Source organism: Excalfactoria chinensis, chromosome 1 (assembly GCF_039878825.1).
Source record: "Excalfactoria chinensis isolate bCotChi1 chromosome 1, bCotChi1.hap2, whole genome shotgun sequence".
NCBI classification, from domain to species: domain Eukaryota; kingdom Metazoa; phylum Chordata; class Aves; order Galliformes; family Phasianidae; genus Excalfactoria; species Excalfactoria chinensis.
The window spans coordinates 182,347,130-182,364,549 of record NC_092825.1 but is presented as its reverse complement, the minus strand read 5'-3'; the positions used below and the strand labels follow the sequence as shown (position 1 = coordinate 182,364,549).

The following is a 17,420-nucleotide window of genomic DNA, read 5'->3' as shown; positions in this document are numbered from 1 at the left end:
GGCTTTGGGTGGCACTTGGGGATGCAAGGCAATGGGCATAGTGGGGATGGTTGGGGATGGCCCTGGTGGCCTTAGAGGTCTTTTCCAGCCTTCATGATCCTATGACTCTTGAAATAAAGCAGAACACTGAAAGCAAAGCCAAGTGTAAGCTCTGCTGTTGGGCAGCACATCCAATGCGTGGAGATTTCCAACAACCAGTGGTGCTCCTGAGCACAGGTGAATGTGAGCAGTTGGATGAGGACAGCTTGGAGAGAGACATAAAGGAAAGCACTGGAAAACTAATGACAATGGGAAAACAAAGTGCACACATGTCGTGCATTTCCCTGTAAGAGCAAGAAATGGCCGCCCCAAGAGTATCTTCCAAAGTATCAAAGCCATAAAAAAGCATCTTCACTGTTTGGTGAACAATGAGTGATGCAGAGCCTTTTCCAGGCGTCAAGCACGCTCCACTTCTGACAAGGAGACTTTGTGTTAATCCTGAGGTGTTTCTCAGCTCAAGAGTTAATAACAACATCTGAAAAGCTCAGCCCTGTAGGGCTCGGTAGTGGTGTATAAATACACACGTGTGCAATTCCATTTCTGCCTAATGCTGCTGGAACCATCTTCAGGCAACGCTTCAAGGATTGGCCCAAGGGCCAAGAAAAACATGGGGGCAAACCTCGGGTGCCTCATCAAACTCTTCCCACAACAAACACTTCTGAGGCACAAAAGGGCATAAAAATGTCAAGTGTTTGACCAGCTGCATGGGGAAGGCGTACGGCAAAGCCCTGAAACGTTGAGTCTCCTGGATCCAAGACTACAAGAGGTGAGAAATGAAGAGAGAAAAACGCCCACTTCCTCCGCTGGTACGAATACCGTTAACGTGAACGTAAACAAAAAGGACATTTAGTAGAAGCAGCTGTGGTTCTGAATACCCTCATTGAGAAATGCAACGCTGGAGAGATCTGTGAGGACAAAGCCTGCCAGGTACGCTCGGTGCTGTTGATGGCTGCCCATCACTGGAGGGTCAGAGCCATTGAGTTCAGTTGGTTGAGCCTCTGGTTCCTTCTTGATGCCAGGTTGCAAAAGGAAAAGACAAGGTAAATTTAATGGGCTCACGGGAAGCATTTAGGATAACACAGGTCACAAAAGAAGGGGAGTTGGACTCCACACCTGTTTTAGCTGGGATAAAAGGACTTGCACTTTATCCTCTTTTCTCTTTGGGATGACGGGAGAATGGAAGAGACCAATTGGAAATCATGGAATCATGAAGGCTGGAAAAGCCCTCCCAGATCCCCAAGTCCAGCTCCAGCCCACCCCATCGTGCCTACTGCCCACATCCCCATGGTTCTGAACACCCCCAGGGATGGTGACCCCCTCCACTCCCTGAGCAGCTGTGTCACTGCACCACCGCTCTTTGGAGAAGATTTCTTCCCCATTATCCAACCTGAACCTCCCCTGATGCAACGTGAGGCCATCACCTCTTGTCCCATCACAAGAACCAGAAGTTCTCAGCCATTACAGCCACCAGCCTGCTTACATAGCCCGAGACCCTAAGACCAGGCAATGCTTCATCTCCTTGGATGCAAATCATTGCCCTTATAGCCACATCACATGCAGGAATTAACTCTGCCAAGTGTCTGTGCCAGAAACTGCTTCCAAACAATGAACACAAACGATCCCCCCAACCCCCTCCACTCACCTACAATAAGGAAGAACACAGAGAAAAACTTGTATGAGTAATAGGAGAGATGTTTCGTGCTGTAGATAATGCATCAAAATGCATCCCGCAACCTTTTGCGCAGCCCCAAAATGAGTAATTACTTGCCGGTAGATATCATCTACTCCACAAATCAAGTCCCCCGAAACTACAGACTAAAAATGGCTTTTCGAAAAGTCAATTTATTAGAGATTACTGTGCAGACAGACGGATGAGGGCTCTCGTCTCCTCGCTGCATTAACAACCTCTCAAAAGCCACAGGAAAAGGAAAATCAATACTGTGTATTTTTTTTTGCTTCTTCCCTTGCATCAATTTATCCACCGCTGAAAAAAAGATAACTTCTGTATGTGTGTTATGGGCACCACAGCCAATGTATCCTGCAGCATGGGAATATAAAATCAGATGTTGCTGGGTTTAGCTGACTAAAGCCAAGGAGGCTGTGGATGCCCCATCCCTGGAGGTGTTGAAGGCCAGCTTGGATGTGGCCCTGGGCAGCCTGGGCTGGTATTCAATGTGGAGGTTGGTGGCCCTGTATATGGTGTGGGGTTGGAGCTTCATGATCCTTGATGTCCCTTCCAACCCAACCATTCTGTGATGCTGTTGAGTGTGAAGCCTTTCAGAACCAGAACAAATCCCACGCTGCCGTTCCCTGCAGAGCACACTCATCTTGCTCCCTTCCATTTCTTTTTCCAGGTCAGCAGTTCCCTCCTCTGTGCCGAGGGCTCCCAGCAGGCTCTGAAAGGGCATCTTCAGCAATTCTGTGCTGTTGCAGCTGTTTATGAAAGCCTTAAGAATCCCTTAAAAAGTGACTATGCATGTGCTAAGACCTAAGAGAAGAACAAACACCCTCCCCCACCTCCCTGGGCAGCCCGTACCAATGCATCACTACTCTTTCCAAGAAGAAAAGTTCCCTAATATCCAACTTGCCCCTCCCTTGGTGCAACTTAAGGCCACTGCCTCTCATCCTATATAAGAGATGAGGTCCGAAGCAGCAAGGACCTGGGTGGCAACCATGTGGACTCAAGCAGGAGATCCATGTTGGACCATCCCACCTCTTCTTCTCTCCATGGTTTCCCCATGTTAGCAGCACTGTCCCATCTCCCTGGTGACTCCTGCTTACCTTGAACCCATCAACTAATGCAGGCAATGGGGTTAATCCTAAGCAGCAACGGTTCCATTAATGGTCATGCAGGAACAGAGCTGGGCTCTGTATGGTGGCTGCTTCCCCCAAGTGACCCCCTCAGGACAGGGGCACTATTGATCACCCGATCCCCACCATTTCTACTCCTTACCCCTACAGTCACATCACCAACTCCAATACAACCAGCTCTCAATTCTCAGCCCTGGCTTTGCCCCTCTCTCCTATACAGAACTATGACATCACTGCTTCATTTCTTTACAGACCTGGGATAAAAACGGAACCAGCCATCACCAGCAACATCTACCTTTACACTCCGATGTCTAAAAATCCCTTCCTCTGTGCTTCTTTCCTTTCCTCCCTGCAACTCTCTTTGGCAGAACTATTAAAGCAGCTGCCACCGAGAGCAGAAATGGAGCTGAAAATGGGAAGAAAGGCAGCGCTCACAGCGCAGGAGCTGCACCAGCTGAGTGCCTTCCAGGTCACTGCAGCCCTCCGGCCTCCCAAAGGACAACCCTGCTGCTCTCCTGTGCGTGCACAAAGCACAAGCGCTATGCAGGTAAATCACCGCACGCCGTTCGGTTTTTAGTAGGGTTTGCCAATCAGATTAATACGTTCAAGCTAAAGGAAAAGAAACAATAACGCGGATTTTTCACGGGGAAAGCATTCCGTTGGAGATTTTGCTTGTCTTCTTGTGCCAAACCAGCGGGAGAAGTGCGTAATTAGAGTGTTTCTGCAAACAGAATTAATTGATTGCAAGTCTGTGCAGGGTAAGCCTCACATGCGTGTACTTCATAGGGAACGGACAAGAGACGTCCCAGCCTTATTCCACCCCACAATTCAACCACCGTCCCAAAAAGGGAATGCTATTACCTACAAGGTCACAATGTACCATTTTTAGACCACATCCACGGAATCATTAAGGTTGGGAAAGACCTCCAAGACCCCCAACCCAGCCCACCGAACACCTCGGTTCCATTAAGACCTCCACCTAATATCCACGTATCCCCTGTTCCTTTCACAAACACTCGTTCTGTGCATCCTAATTTCCAGTGGTTCTCCCTGTCACATTCGATACGTCTCCTGTTCATAAATTATAGACTTGCCTGATTTCCTGATGTTACACAAGAGTCAACAGCAATACAAGAAAACACAGCAGAGACCCAAATTCGACGTGCTTAAGGGATGCTGGATGGATAAGATCCAAACAGAGGCCACCACTGCCCTCCCAGAGAAGGATCATAGAATGATAGAATGGCCTGGGTTGCAAAGGTCCACAACGCTCATCCAGTTCCAACCCCCTGCTATGTGCAGGGTCACCAACCAGCAAACCAGGCTGCCCAGAAAATGGATGGGCCCTTTCCTTTCCCTTTGCCCTCTCTCCAATACTCAGCCCTCACCCACTCATTGTTGAGATGCTGAATGGATCCGGAACAGCCACACGTGCTCCCCAGACCTGGTGGCACACAACCATACCCCATAGCACCAAACTCAGTGTGACCACATCACACCATAGAGATCCCCTATTTCATAGTGCCACGAGCCGCATCCCAATTCACTGAACAGTCAGAATGCAGATATTGCTGATGAGAAGAGATTGCCATTCCCTCATCACCTCCACCCTGTGATCATCAATCAAAGAAGTAACCAGTTCTATATTCAGTCCACTCTCATCACAGATCGACCTACGGACTTATTTTTGGGTCTTGTGTTGGACTCACCCAATGATCCTTATGGATCCCTTCCAACGATGAACTTCTCCTATTAGAATTCCTTCCAAACTCGTATTCATTTTAGTACTGTTTTGGACACACCGTGCTGCACATACAGCTGTAATTTAGAGCAATAGATGTCAAAACCATTCCGCTTCATGCAGGCAAGCCTGGGAGAAGCTTCTTGGCTGCGCAGCAATTAAAACACTGATGTTGATTCAAACATGCCTGTGACTGAAGGCTGCAGAGTTTCCCTTTGCTTATAGGCTGCTACCCAATTATTCACGTCCTTTTACCGTTGCTAAGAGGCTTGATTTGTATTGTCAGCTTCTTGGGTTCTGTCGCCGTGTTAAAGGATTCGTCTATACATTACTGGGAGTTCTCTTATAAGGAAAAAAAGAAAGCAGCTATCTTTAAGAGGATTTCATATTCTTTTAATCTGAAGAGCCCTATAAACATCTCCCGTCATAGAGGAAGAACAATCTGTTGTTGTTCATACATTAATCCTGGCAAGCACTCGAAGGGCATCGACACAAAGGGCTGAAATTGTTACAGATAGCCTAAGGGTTATTGCAGAAGGATGGCAGGGTGGGAATGCAAACGTGGGCCAAAGGGGAGGAAACGGCGTCGTGATACGATCAGCAGGCCCCCAAAAATGAGCAGGAAGCCAATTGGAAACCACAGCAGGAATTAAAGATGAGCCTTGCAAGAAGTGGCACAAACATTTGCTCACCCAGACAGAGAACCATCATCCATCCTCTGCCGCTCAAGTAATAATCAATGGCAAATTATCTTTCCTCCATCCGAAGATGGAACATTTCACTGCAGAGAACAGCCCGGTGCTGGCAAGATGGGAGATGGGCAGGTTAATCTAATAGGCCTTATTCTATCAAACTTTGATGGTTCTTATGAAAAATGACCTGAATAAGTGAAGTTATTTGCCCTTGTCCTCTTTGTTCATATTGAATTGAGTCAGAAGGGAAATCCTGCCAAGGAGAGCAGGTTTTACTCCATTTACTGCCCTTTGTCATCGCTCTGTATGAGATACGCGATAGAAAAGGTTAGGTCGGGGTTGTTTGATTTTTGTTGTGTTTGTAATAGATTAAAAGAGGAGAATACCTCAAACTTGTGTTTGTAATAGATTAAAAGAGGAGAATACCTCAAACTCAGCTTCTTAAAAGCCTGTGACTGTGCTGGAAGCCTCCCCTGCAACCTGCCCCAAAATGCAGCACCGGCCCCAACATCTGGGCATGCAGAACATGGATCACGTTCAGTGCAGACCATGAGCCATAAACAACAGGCTGGGAATAGGGGTAAAACCCAGGTGCAGCCCATCACCAGCGCTGCCCATCACTTCTCTTGGCTTCCAAGCTGTTCTGCTAAGGCTCCAAAGGCAGCCCGTAATGATGCGGGATTCATTCAGATCAGGGCAACGCATTCCCTGCACACCACGTTACATATCTGAGCAGTGAGATTCCAGCGAGAGGTTTTGATGCCTCTCCCCCCACCGTTCAATCCCGGCTCCAAACAAGAGGCTGAGAAGCAGCAGCTGCGTTCTATTGTAATGAGCAGCGTCCAAAATGCCGAGCAAATGAGGAACACGTGTCTGCAAGGCAGGCCCTGCTCCTGGGCTGACCTATGGGCTGAACAGCTTCCCCCATCCTAACAAAAGCAGTGTGAAAACATCCCAGCGACCATGATGTGCCCATATAGGTAAGATGCTTCATCCCCCCCTTTACTTTGCTCTAAATTATACAGGTTTACAAATACTAATTGTCTAAAACACACTCCAATTACAAGTCTAATTAGACTTCTCTAACTCTCTGAAAGCAAACCGTGCTTTTTCCTTTTGTTGCACATTAAATTGGGCTGAGAGGTTTTCTGGAGCTGAGAAGCAGAACAAATGTCAGTAGGTGCGACGTGGTTTGTAGGGATGGGCTGGGGCTGAACCTGATGATCTTAGAGAATCGTAGCATCATGGAATGGCCTGGGTTGCAAAGGCCCACAGTGCTCATCCAGCTCCAACCCCCTGCTGTGTGCAGGGTCACCAACCAGCAGCCCAGGCTGCCCAGAGCCACATCCAGCCTGGCCTTGAATGCCTGCAGGGATGGGGCATCCACAGCCTCCTTGGGCAACCTGTTCCAGTGCGTCACCACCCTCTGGGTGAAAATCTTCCTCCTCAGATAAAACCTAAACCTCCCCTGTCTCACTTTAAAGCCATTCCCCCTTGTCCTATCACTGCCCACCCTCACAAACAGCCGTTCCCCCTCCTGTTTATTCGCTCCCTTCAAGTACTGGATGCCCACAATGAGGTCTCCCCGCAGCCTTCTCTTCTCCAAGCTAAACCAGCCCAGTTCCCTCAACCTTTCCTCACATCAGAGCATCTCCAGCCCTCTGACCATCTTAGTGGCCCTCACCAACCCCAGACCTTACCCTACTTCCCAGCCCTACTTATCAAGCAATGGCCCCACTGGGCAGCACCTTTCCTGCAGCTCTTGGCTGATGGGCAGCTCAAAGCAGCTTCCTCTCTTTCTCTCTCTCTCTATTTCCCCCTTGGACTTCTGTAAAGGAGATAAATAGAGGGAGAGCAATTCAATGCTGAGGAAGTTCCTTTGGAGTAACAAAACTCTACGCTTTTCCTGGCTAATATAATAAGAAACGTCCTTTCTCCAGTTTCCCTTATTGAGGCCAACATTGCAATTCAAGATGTATCTAAATGGATTCAGGGTGGAATGGGATGCCCCATCCCATTTGGAGGCATTCAAGGCCAGGCTGGATGTGGCTCTGGGCAGCCTGGGCTGCTGGTTGGTGACCCTGCACATAGCAGGGGGTTGGAGCTGGATGAGCACTATGGGCCTTTGCAACCCAGGCTGTTCTGTGTTTTAGAAGCTGCAAATGACACCCAGGAGGGAAAGGAGGAACCTTCTCCCCTCTTCCTCTGTGACACAGTTTAGTCCTTAAGGGCTGAAAGTGCGCACGTGCTACTCAGTATTTGTGCCATCTAATTTACTCCTAATTAGCCCAGATGATCCAATATTCCTACCTGACCTTATTTTCTCCAACCCCCCCCTTACTATTAATTCTCCTGCTGGCTTCATGCACAGACTATAAGAGCTCAAAGCGTTACAATCCCAACCCAGCTCCGTGCTGGAGTCAATGAGAGGCTCAGACCCCCAAACTCCAAGGGACATTTGTTTTCCTTTGGAGCTGCATTCACACATCTCCTGGAACAACCAGGCTTGTGTGCAGAGGAATGTCAGCAGCTCCCACCACAGCCCTGGAAGGGCTGCAAAGGAAACGAGCCATTAAAACCCAGCCAAATTCACAGCCCGGCTTTTTGATGCTGAGATGAATCACATGGCAAACAGACCCGTACGCTGCATTTCATAACAGATGCTGGAATCGCTTGCTGCTGAGGAGCTGATACTCCTAGGAACTGCTGGTGTCAGTAAAGGAAAGCAGCACCTGACTGCATTGCCTTCCATGCTTGGCGGTGCTGGCTGAGAACAACACCCCCCTTCTAACAAGGCACAGAGCTTTTAGTTGGGCTGCAGTCCTATTGCTGCCTTGCTGCTCAGCTCTCCACTCACAGCCAGCGATAAGAACCTGCAAAAGAAGTCAGTGTTCGAGGATGCAAAATAAAACCGACTGCCAAGTCCGAGAGTGGAAAGGGGAGGGAAGGAGAAAGGAAGGTCCTACCATTACCCAACCTCATAAAGTCCTTCCTCCTGCTGTTTAGATGCTCCCTTCGAGTATTAGAAGGCCGCGAGGATCTCCAATTCTCAATTCTATGTCCTCACTTAAATAACTGTAGCAGAAGCAACGGCTGAAATAAACCCACTCTGCACATAGCGGGGGGTTGGAGCTGGATGAGCACTGTGGGCCTTTGCAACCCAGGCCGTTCTATCTGTCCTGCTAATAAACAGGTGGGCCCTCAGCTTCCTCAGGGATAACTCCCATGGTGGGACTGCACCTACGTGGCTCCTCTGCACGCTGGGATGCAAGGAAATGCAGCTGCACTTCTGCAGGCAGCAGCACAGCAGCTGTCAATGCAGGACGGATGCTCAGAGCTCATTTCCAAGAGAGAACAACTTGGGTGTATTCCACTGTCTAGTGCTGACTAGAACTGGTTAACTCCAAGCAGACACACAGAGCTACATCCATAATTCATGGCATCAACACAAGGACCTGCTGCTTGGGAAAGCTGATCAAGCACAGGCAGGACATGGGGAAGGGTCTATTCCTCCTTCTTCCACTCTTGGTCCCGCTCTACCCAAAAGATAGAAGTACAGAACTTCAGAATCGTTCAGGTTGGAGAAGAGATACGGGATCCCCAACCAACCCCTGCGAGGTGGAGAGGATAAGTGCATCTTTATGTATATCACAGAACACTGAGGTTGGAAAAGACCATACAAGCACCAAGGGCAACCATCCAGCAACCTCCGCCATGGCCAGTAAACCACAGAATGGTTTGGGTTGGAAGGGAACTCAAGGATCACGAAGCTCCAACCCCCTCAACACAGGCAAGGCCACCAACCTCCACATTGAATACATGCTATTAGTAGATGATAACAAGCAGCAGGTCGTGCCACGGAGCAGCCCGGTACGTGAGGCATCGTGCATTGCCGTCGTATGCAATTAAGACCACTTCATTGTCTCATCAGGTTCCCTGTGACATCCAATTAAGTAACAACACGAGGAAAGCGCTCCTAATTAATGAGGAAAATCCTTCAGAAGCCAAATACAGGTGTGTGTGTCTCAGGTGGAGCCTGAAGTCATTGAACAGATCACTTGATTTCAACAAACCACACTCAGGTTTGTACCCAATTAACTCAACGCGGGGTTCTCTTAGATTCCTTCCAAGGGTGGGGGCGCATCTCTTTGGAATATTCAACAATATAAAGCTTTATAAAGGGTTAAAGTCCAAGCTGGCACTTGGAGGAAGCAGCTGCATGCAACTGTGAATGGCATGACATGAGACAACGTCACATCCCCACTGTGTCTGTGCCACGCAGCCCCACCACCCACAAGACATGGAAACGGGCAGTAAAGGCAATGAGAAGGAGGGAAGCTGCCCCATCTTTCTATCCAAACTCAGCTGGAGATGGAAGGTGAACCCACAGCTGGGCAGGAGCCTCAGCCCAGCTCAGATAAACAGGTGGTAAGAGGAGCCTATGGTGTGCTGGTGGGTGTACAAAGAGCTCAACCAGTGAAGGCCATAGCAGAGAACGTCAGGACGTCCTCCCAGGTCTCTCTCACCCTCTTACATGCTTCAACAAGCAGAACAGCACAATGGAACTGCTGCAACCAATGACATTGCCATCACGTACGGTACTTCTGGACCCGAGTTCCTCCTGCTAAATAAAACAAACATGTCTTTTTGCAGTGCATGAAAAGCACAGGACCTCCACAAACTGTATCAAGTCAGTGCAACTGCTACGGACAACATCAGTAATGGGAAGTGAGAAACAACCTTCACTTGGTTTTGGCGATGCTGCAATCTGAATTGGTTATAATGGCTTCATTTTTCTGCATCTGGTGTCTGACTGAGGATGTTTTGTGCTGGGTTTAGCTGATTAAAGCCAAGGAGGCTGTGGATGCCCCATCCCTGCAGGCATTCAAGGCCAGGCTGGATGTGGCTCTGGGCAGCCTGGGCTGCTGGTTGGTGACCCTGCACATAGCAGGGGGTTGGAGCTGGATGAGCACTGTGGGCCTTTGCAACTCAGGCCATTCTATGACTCTATGATGATACGCTATTAAGTATGTTAACAAACAGCCTTAACTTGGCAAGACCACAGACCTACAAAACCCGTAGCTTTGGGATACCAATGGATACCAACCTGCACAATTAAACACAGATTAGCTCATCGTCCTACTCTGCCACGTGGGCCCTCTGTGTATGCTGGTCCCACAAGCCCAGCCAGGGTCCTTGCAGACCCTCATTGCTACCCCCATTGGTACCCCTTGCTACGGCCATTGGATGTTTCCAATCTCAACATCCTTCCGCATTCAACAAGTTAAAGCAGCAAAGAACATTAAGAGCACGAGTCCTTTCCAATGTATCACACCAACCCATTAACACTGGAGGTTTGCACTTGCTGTTAAATCCCTAAGGACCCACACAGCTCTGTATTATAACACCTGCTTCTCCACAGCACCTCTTCATCAAAACTCGATGTGAAAAAGCCCTTGAGATTACAAAGCCAAACAACAAAAAGAGGAACTGAGGAATGGAGTGGACACTCGAGGCCAAATCTGCAACCCAGACACTGTCGAGATGTCTTGAATGGACGACGTGCTTTGAAGATGCAAGGACTCTCTGAACACCAAACCATGTCATACTGGTGGGCAAATAGGTTTCTGACCAGCACTAAATGGATCCTCTGTGGGCCTCAGGTCCTCTGTGGATCTCCTCTTCCTCATCCCCACGGTGCTGGAACACCCCCAGGGATGGTGAATCCCCATTCCATGGGTAGCTGTGCTAATAGCAAAGTACTTTATTAATACACAACCCAATACACCCCTAAGGAAACACAACCCCAAGTACCACCACATCCACAACGTCTCCTATAGCAGATCTCTATGGGTAGATACAGGTACAGAAGACAGAGCTGTCGTGCCTCCCACCCCAACTTCTTTTCCTGACCAAGGCTCTTCCCCACCCCTTTCTGCTCTCTTCCCTTAGCTGCTCATTTTCTCTATTAGAAGGTTTTGGTACAAATTGGTCCCTGAGCCAAATGATTTTGCTTTCATCCATCTCATCCCAGTGTGACCATCCAGTCATGGAGTCATCCAGTGACCAGCAAACAGGTCAAACCCATCCACAGCTCACTCCTGTTATCCAAACGGAGCTCATCTTCCCTATAATTTATTTAGGACTGCATCATCCAGGTCTGAGATATCCCCCCTTTATCACTAAATACGATACTTCGACCCTTAGCTCTCAGTGCCACGATGCCATTCCCAATAGTGACGACTATTTCAATCAGCAAACCTCATCACCTCCAAACACAACTTGTTCGTGTCACAGACACTGATTTCCCTGCAGGACAGTGATGTGAGCTTTGCTTTCCTCAGGCAGATGAGGGAACACACTCAATGCTGGCTGCCTTCTCTCTGTGCTGTTACTGCAGCCCGGTGCTCCTTGGAAACCAACCAACTTCCCTTTGCTGTGTTTTCTTGGATCCTCGGCTTATTTTTATGCTGCTTCTGCTCGTCTCCAACTCAGCCAGGAGCTATTTCAAGATGTTCCAATGGAAATCACACCCAACCTTCCTGCAGGAAAAAATCACAGGAGCCAAAAGCCGACTTGTTTCCGTCTCCTTACTCATAAAGCCAAAAGAAATGCAGTTGTGACCTTCAGGACGGTCACCCCAACGTGAATTGGGATTGATAGATCAGGTTGAGACACAACCAGCAGCCACTGGCCCCACGCACTGCAGGGTTTCGTTTTAAGAACACATTTTAAGTCTATTTAATATCCAAGCCCTTCTCTACTTCTCCTTTACTAAATGCAAAGGTCCTTCTGCTCCTGGTGTCTGACTTCCTATAGGGGAAGGGGGAGGATGTGGAGTTGTCCTGTAAGGAAGAACACAGGATCACAGAAGAGACCCGACGCTGTCCCTGCAATTGTTCCTACTGTGAGAACCATTGAACTATTGATTGGAAAGGGATGCTGAAAGGCTTCCTGGGGCCATTCCCTGTGATGAACAAGGACTGTCACAGCTCCATTGGGCGCTCAGAGCCCACAGGGACAGCAGGGCACAGACTCTGGCACCAAAGAGCCATCGTGTCATAGAATGATAGAAGGGCCTGGGTTGCAAAGGCCCACAGTGCTCATCCAGCTCCAACCCCCTGCTGTGTGCAGGGTCACCAACCAGCAGCCCAGGCTGCCCAGAGCCACATCCAGCCTGGCCTTGAATGCCTGCAGGGATGGGGCATCCACAGCCTCCTTGGGCAACCTGTTCCAGTGCGTCACCACCCTCTGCATGAAAAACTCCCTCCTAAGATCCAACGTAAACCTCCCCCGTCTCACTTTCAAACCATTTCTCCTCCCATGGATGTCAATGTTTTGGTTAATAGAAACTCACGTACAAAGCAAGAAATACGGAAGAGTAATAAAGAGGCAGAATCATAGGAAGGTCAGATAAAACCTAAAAGCACTACAGACAAACTGCTTCCTCCCGCTGCCTCCAGTGATCTGTAAACCCTGCAGCTTATCTTGATAGCCAGAAAGTCCCGCTATCACAGAGAAATGTATTCCAGCATCACTGCCACCTCCACCCCAGGGGGAAACTGCTCAAGTCTTTCAGATTGAAAAACAAGATTGCTGGTGAAATAAGCCCTTGCTAAATCCTGGCTGCCAGCACAATCCGGGCAAAGAGGGCTGCAAAAAGATAAGATCCAAATCAAGAGCTTCACAGATCAAAGGCATCAGCCTGAACTGCGAACCGAAAGGAGTGAGACACCACAACAGCCTTTGCAGCGCTGACATCAGGCAGGAGGGCCTGATATAGGGCTGGGTTTGGGTGCTGTGTGGGGCTGGGGCTCGGTGATCCCTTCCAATGTGGAGGTTGGATGGGGGCAGCCTGGTCTAGTATTAGATATGAAGGCTGGTGGCCCTGCATGTGGCTGGGGGGGGGGTTGGAACTTCATGATCTTCGAGGTCCCTTCCAACCCTATTCTGTGATAATATGAATCTGTACTATTCTGTTGTTCCGTGACTCTGTGGTTTGGATTCTCCAGCTGTGAGATCTTCTCCCCATGATGTAAAACCACAAAGAGGGAGTTTTTCACCCCGAGGGTGGTGACGCACTGGAACAGGTTGCCCAAGGAGGCTGTGGATGCCCCATCCCTGCAGGCATTCAAGGCCAGGCTGGATGTGGCTCTGGGCAGCCTGGGCTGCTGGTTGGTGACCCTGCACACAGCAGGGGGTTGGAGCTGGATGAGCACTGTGGGCCTTTGCTACCCAGGCCATTCTATCATTCTATGTGTACATGTGTGCACATGTTTGGTGCTGGCAGGAAAAAATGACCTTGAATACCGAGCAAAATCGTCTCCTGCTGTTTGATTTGGGCTGTGCTCAGTGCAAACGGGCTCTGCAAACAGACCCTGTGAAAACAGCAGGGTCAGCTCCAAGAGATACCTGACTGTCATCGACCTCCTCTTTCGACAGAGGACAGCAAATAGCGGTTAATCGTGCTGGTCAAAAGAAGCCAGTGGACACACGGGGACAAGGCAGCTCTTTCCATCAGCTGGAACGGAGCAGACGAAGAAATACTGCAGGGATCCTGGAAAAAGAACTGAAAAGGAAAGTCTAAGTCAGGGTTTGGCAGTCTATGCAGGGTACCATGCCAGCCTTTCTTCTTCCCCATGCTACGGCTGAAGCGTGCCAAGAGAAACCTAAGCAGGATCTGGTAGGAGCTGCCTCCTGAGCAAGCAGGAGTCTGCGAGTCGCTGGTAACTTGTTCTCATGCACGACAGCAGCTCCTGCTGCTGCTGAGAATCTCTGGGTTTGAGTGATGGAAGTATTCTGCAGGGAACACGGAGATCATTAAGTGCAGAGCCAGCATCTTCCCGACTCAAAAGACACCTTCCCAGAGGAAAGTGCTGATGCATCCAGGAAAGGAATAAGCGAAACAGGAGAGAAGGACACAGAAGGAGAAATGAGGTTCAGAGGCAGAGCAAGAGGGTCTGCGAAGAAAATGAGTTTTCTGTTGCCATATATAGATGTGAGTCTGAACAACAAGCAGGGAGAAATGAAATTCCTGCGAGTCAAAGGACAAAACAAACCTGGTGAGATGAGGGTGGGAGTCTGCTTCCAAAGCTAAAGAGTCCTACAGTGCTCAGGTACAGCCCCACAGTGGGAAGAAAGGCTCAGCTCTGCCCCACGTCTCAGCAACACAGACACAATGAGTGCTGGGGCTCCCAGCAGGAACTCAGCGTGTTATGGTGGGAGAAGATGGCCAACAGGCTCTGGTACGTGACTGCACAGGCACAAGTGGGGCTGAAAGGGAGCTGGTGGGGCTATGGAGGAGATTGGAGGGGTACGAAGCCTTGTGTACAAGTAATGCCATGTGGTTCGTTTCCAGAAGCACCAACATCAGCCTCATTACAGCCAATAAAGCCGTGGTTAAGCACTGGAGCACAGGTCCTTGTAGTCCAGAAGAGCAGGTTTGCATCTCAATCCATCCAGGCAGTTCAATCACGGCATCAGAACGTCCTGATTTCAATCATTGATTTTAAGCGGGATGACGTTTGTGCTTTTCAGTTCCCATCTTAATGAAACATCAACGTGATGAAAACAGGCGTCGCTCGGAAGATGCTGATTTTCTACTAATATAACTTAGAGGAGGGAATAAAAAATGAAGGAATTTGCATACAGATGATCCACTTAAATTCTCCAAGTGCTTTTGGGATCAAAGAGGAAACGGCTGCAGAGAGCAGCTCTGAAAAGCTCCTCCAGTGAATTAGAGATTGAGCCCCATCGCAATCAATGGAAAGATGCTTGAGAAATGATTAAGGGATCCTCATGAAAGCGACCACAGGATAAGGCAAGAAACCTAACGGCATGGGAACACTGAGATCAAATAGAGTCGAACCAGAAGAGCCCAATGGAAGTCAATAGGGATGGGCCTTCAGCTAAATTGGCAGCCAAGCAACAACTGCCATCTACCTACGGAGGCGCCTTCTAAACTGGTATGTTTAAGAGGAGAATTAGAAGAACGTGTGTCTGGGATGCTCTGGAAACGCATCGCCTTGACTCAAGGAGGGGAATGGGCTGAAGGGTCTCTTAAGTGTCCATCAGCTCCACATTGCAATGAATGGGGCCTCAGAGGCATTGGGAGACCTCAAAGAGTCCTCTGACTTCTGAGAGCCTGGGGGTCCCTCTTCAATCTCTTCTGGAACGTGGAAGAACACAGAGAAGATGAGTATTTCTAACACCAGAATAGGGTGAAAGGATGAGCTGGGTAATGAGAACTGAGCAGGTGTCAGCTGTGGACGAAGCAAGGGAGAAGTGAAGCAGACCCGATCTCGACTTTAAAAGGACATGAACAGAATGAATGACAGTCAATAGAGTCATAGAAAAAAGCTCTTGTCAAAAAAAAAGACCATTTCTTCCTTAGATCTGAGGTTCAGCACCGGGTTGATAAAGGCAACACAAAGGAATTCAGAACAAAAAGCTGAAACTCAGATGAGAAGTGATACGACGCCACATTCATCTCTAGAGCCCACAGCATAACTCTGCTACCACAGAGGAAACCAACCCCATCAACCAAATGGATCTAAGGTTTGAAATGAATTCCTGCTCTGCCCCATCCCTGCAGGCATTCAAGGCCAGGCTGGATGTGGCTCTGGGCAGCCTGGGCTGCTGGTTGGTGACCCTGCACATAGCAGGGGGTTGGAGCTGGATGAGCACTGTGGGCCTTTGCAACCCAGGCCATTCTATGATTCTATGATTCTTCCCTCCTCCAAACGTTCTCCATCCCAGGTAGAAATCATATTCAGTGCCTGTGCTGTGCGTCACGGAACCTGAAAAACGTGTGGAATACGCCGCAGTTCTTGCAAAAGCCATTTACCGTCTCATTAAGTTCTGACATGCCTACACAGGAACGTAAAGAAAATAACTTCCAGAATAAACTACTGCGGAATAAATGTTCAAGTGGAGATCTATTTCAGAGTAATTGCACTTTAACTTCTAAAGGGCTTAACGCAGAATACTTTTCAATGGGGGATGAGCCCTCAGAGCCTTGCTGTCCATACAGACATTGGTCTTCTTGGTTGTAAAGGCTGCCCAAGGAGGCTGTGGATGCCCCATCCCTGCAGGCATTCAAGGCCAGGCTGGATGTGGCTCTGGGCAGCCTGGGCTGCTGGTTGGTGACCCTGCACATAGCAGCGGGTTGGAACTGGATGAGCATTGGGGTCCTTTTCAACCCAGGCCGTTCTATCATTCAATGAAGACTTGCCTGCAATGGCAGTGAGCAGCCTTGTCCATCCACCCCAAGGGTAGGACATGCTCCAATGTCTTTGAGTCCTTCCTCAGGCAGCACTGAGCTTGTCCAGCAACACAATGGGCCACGTACCCAGCTATGAGCGTTTAACATCATCACCTTCCAGAGAGTGCTTCCAATATCCATATGCACAGACACGACTGTAATTAAGTCCAAGGTTTCACACTGCATTGGATGAGCTGGAGAACAGGAGCCAACTTTCCTGCTGGAAAGCACTCTGAAAGCTGCTGGGAAGAGCATGGACAACTTTTGTCTTTAATGGACAGGTAAGCTTGCATCTCCTCCACAACCACACGTAAAGAACCAAAAGGAAATGGGGAAAGGCTTATGATGCGGTTCCAACGTAAGAATGATGCAGCCCATATTTCAAGCACATCTGGGGAGTTGGGCGCCTGATGCCAAAGGAAGTCAAAGCCTAAATATCGTGCTTTAACTCCTGATGCATAAACAGAAGAGTTTGATACCCTAAAAGAAGCCAGAACTTTCTGATTAAGTTCAACAGAAACAAAAGAAGAAACAAAAAAAATACTGAGAAATCCAAGATAGGACGGTCTGGTTTGTCTCCTGCTGCAGTCTGCATCCATTTGATCAAAGGATTTGATGTGCCCAGCGGGCACGATGGCATCTCTTCTTTCCCTGCCACTTTGGTACATTATCTCTCATGAAATATCCCAGGCCTGCTGTCAGTAATCCTCCCCAATCTCCAAGCCTTGCTAAGGCACACGACCCAGAAACGTTCAGTCAACAAACACACTCCAACATCCTTTTGTTCTGGTGAGAAACTCATCACGCAAAAGCTACGATAAACCCTCTTGCTCTTTACTTTCCGTTTTCCCATCCGCCAGCTTTTTAGGAGACC

At 48.9% G+C, this 17,420-nt stretch overlaps 1 protein-coding gene across 3 annotated transcripts in view; it reads right to left on the bottom strand.

The window, feature by feature from the left end:
• FAM168A (family with sequence similarity 168 member A) overlaps positions 1-17,420 on the bottom strand; it is a 117,524-nt gene that overhangs the window by 95,231 nt on the left and 4,873 nt on the right. Inside the window, exon 2 of one of the 3 annotated variants that reach the window (XM_072327029.1) lies at positions 13,696-13,852. The exons of the other annotated variants lie outside the window; for them this stretch is intronic. The gene's annotated coding sequence lies outside the window, so the exon portion shown is untranslated. The remainder of the gene's footprint in view (positions 1-13,695; positions 13,853-17,420) is intronic. 3 annotated transcript variants of the gene reach the window in all.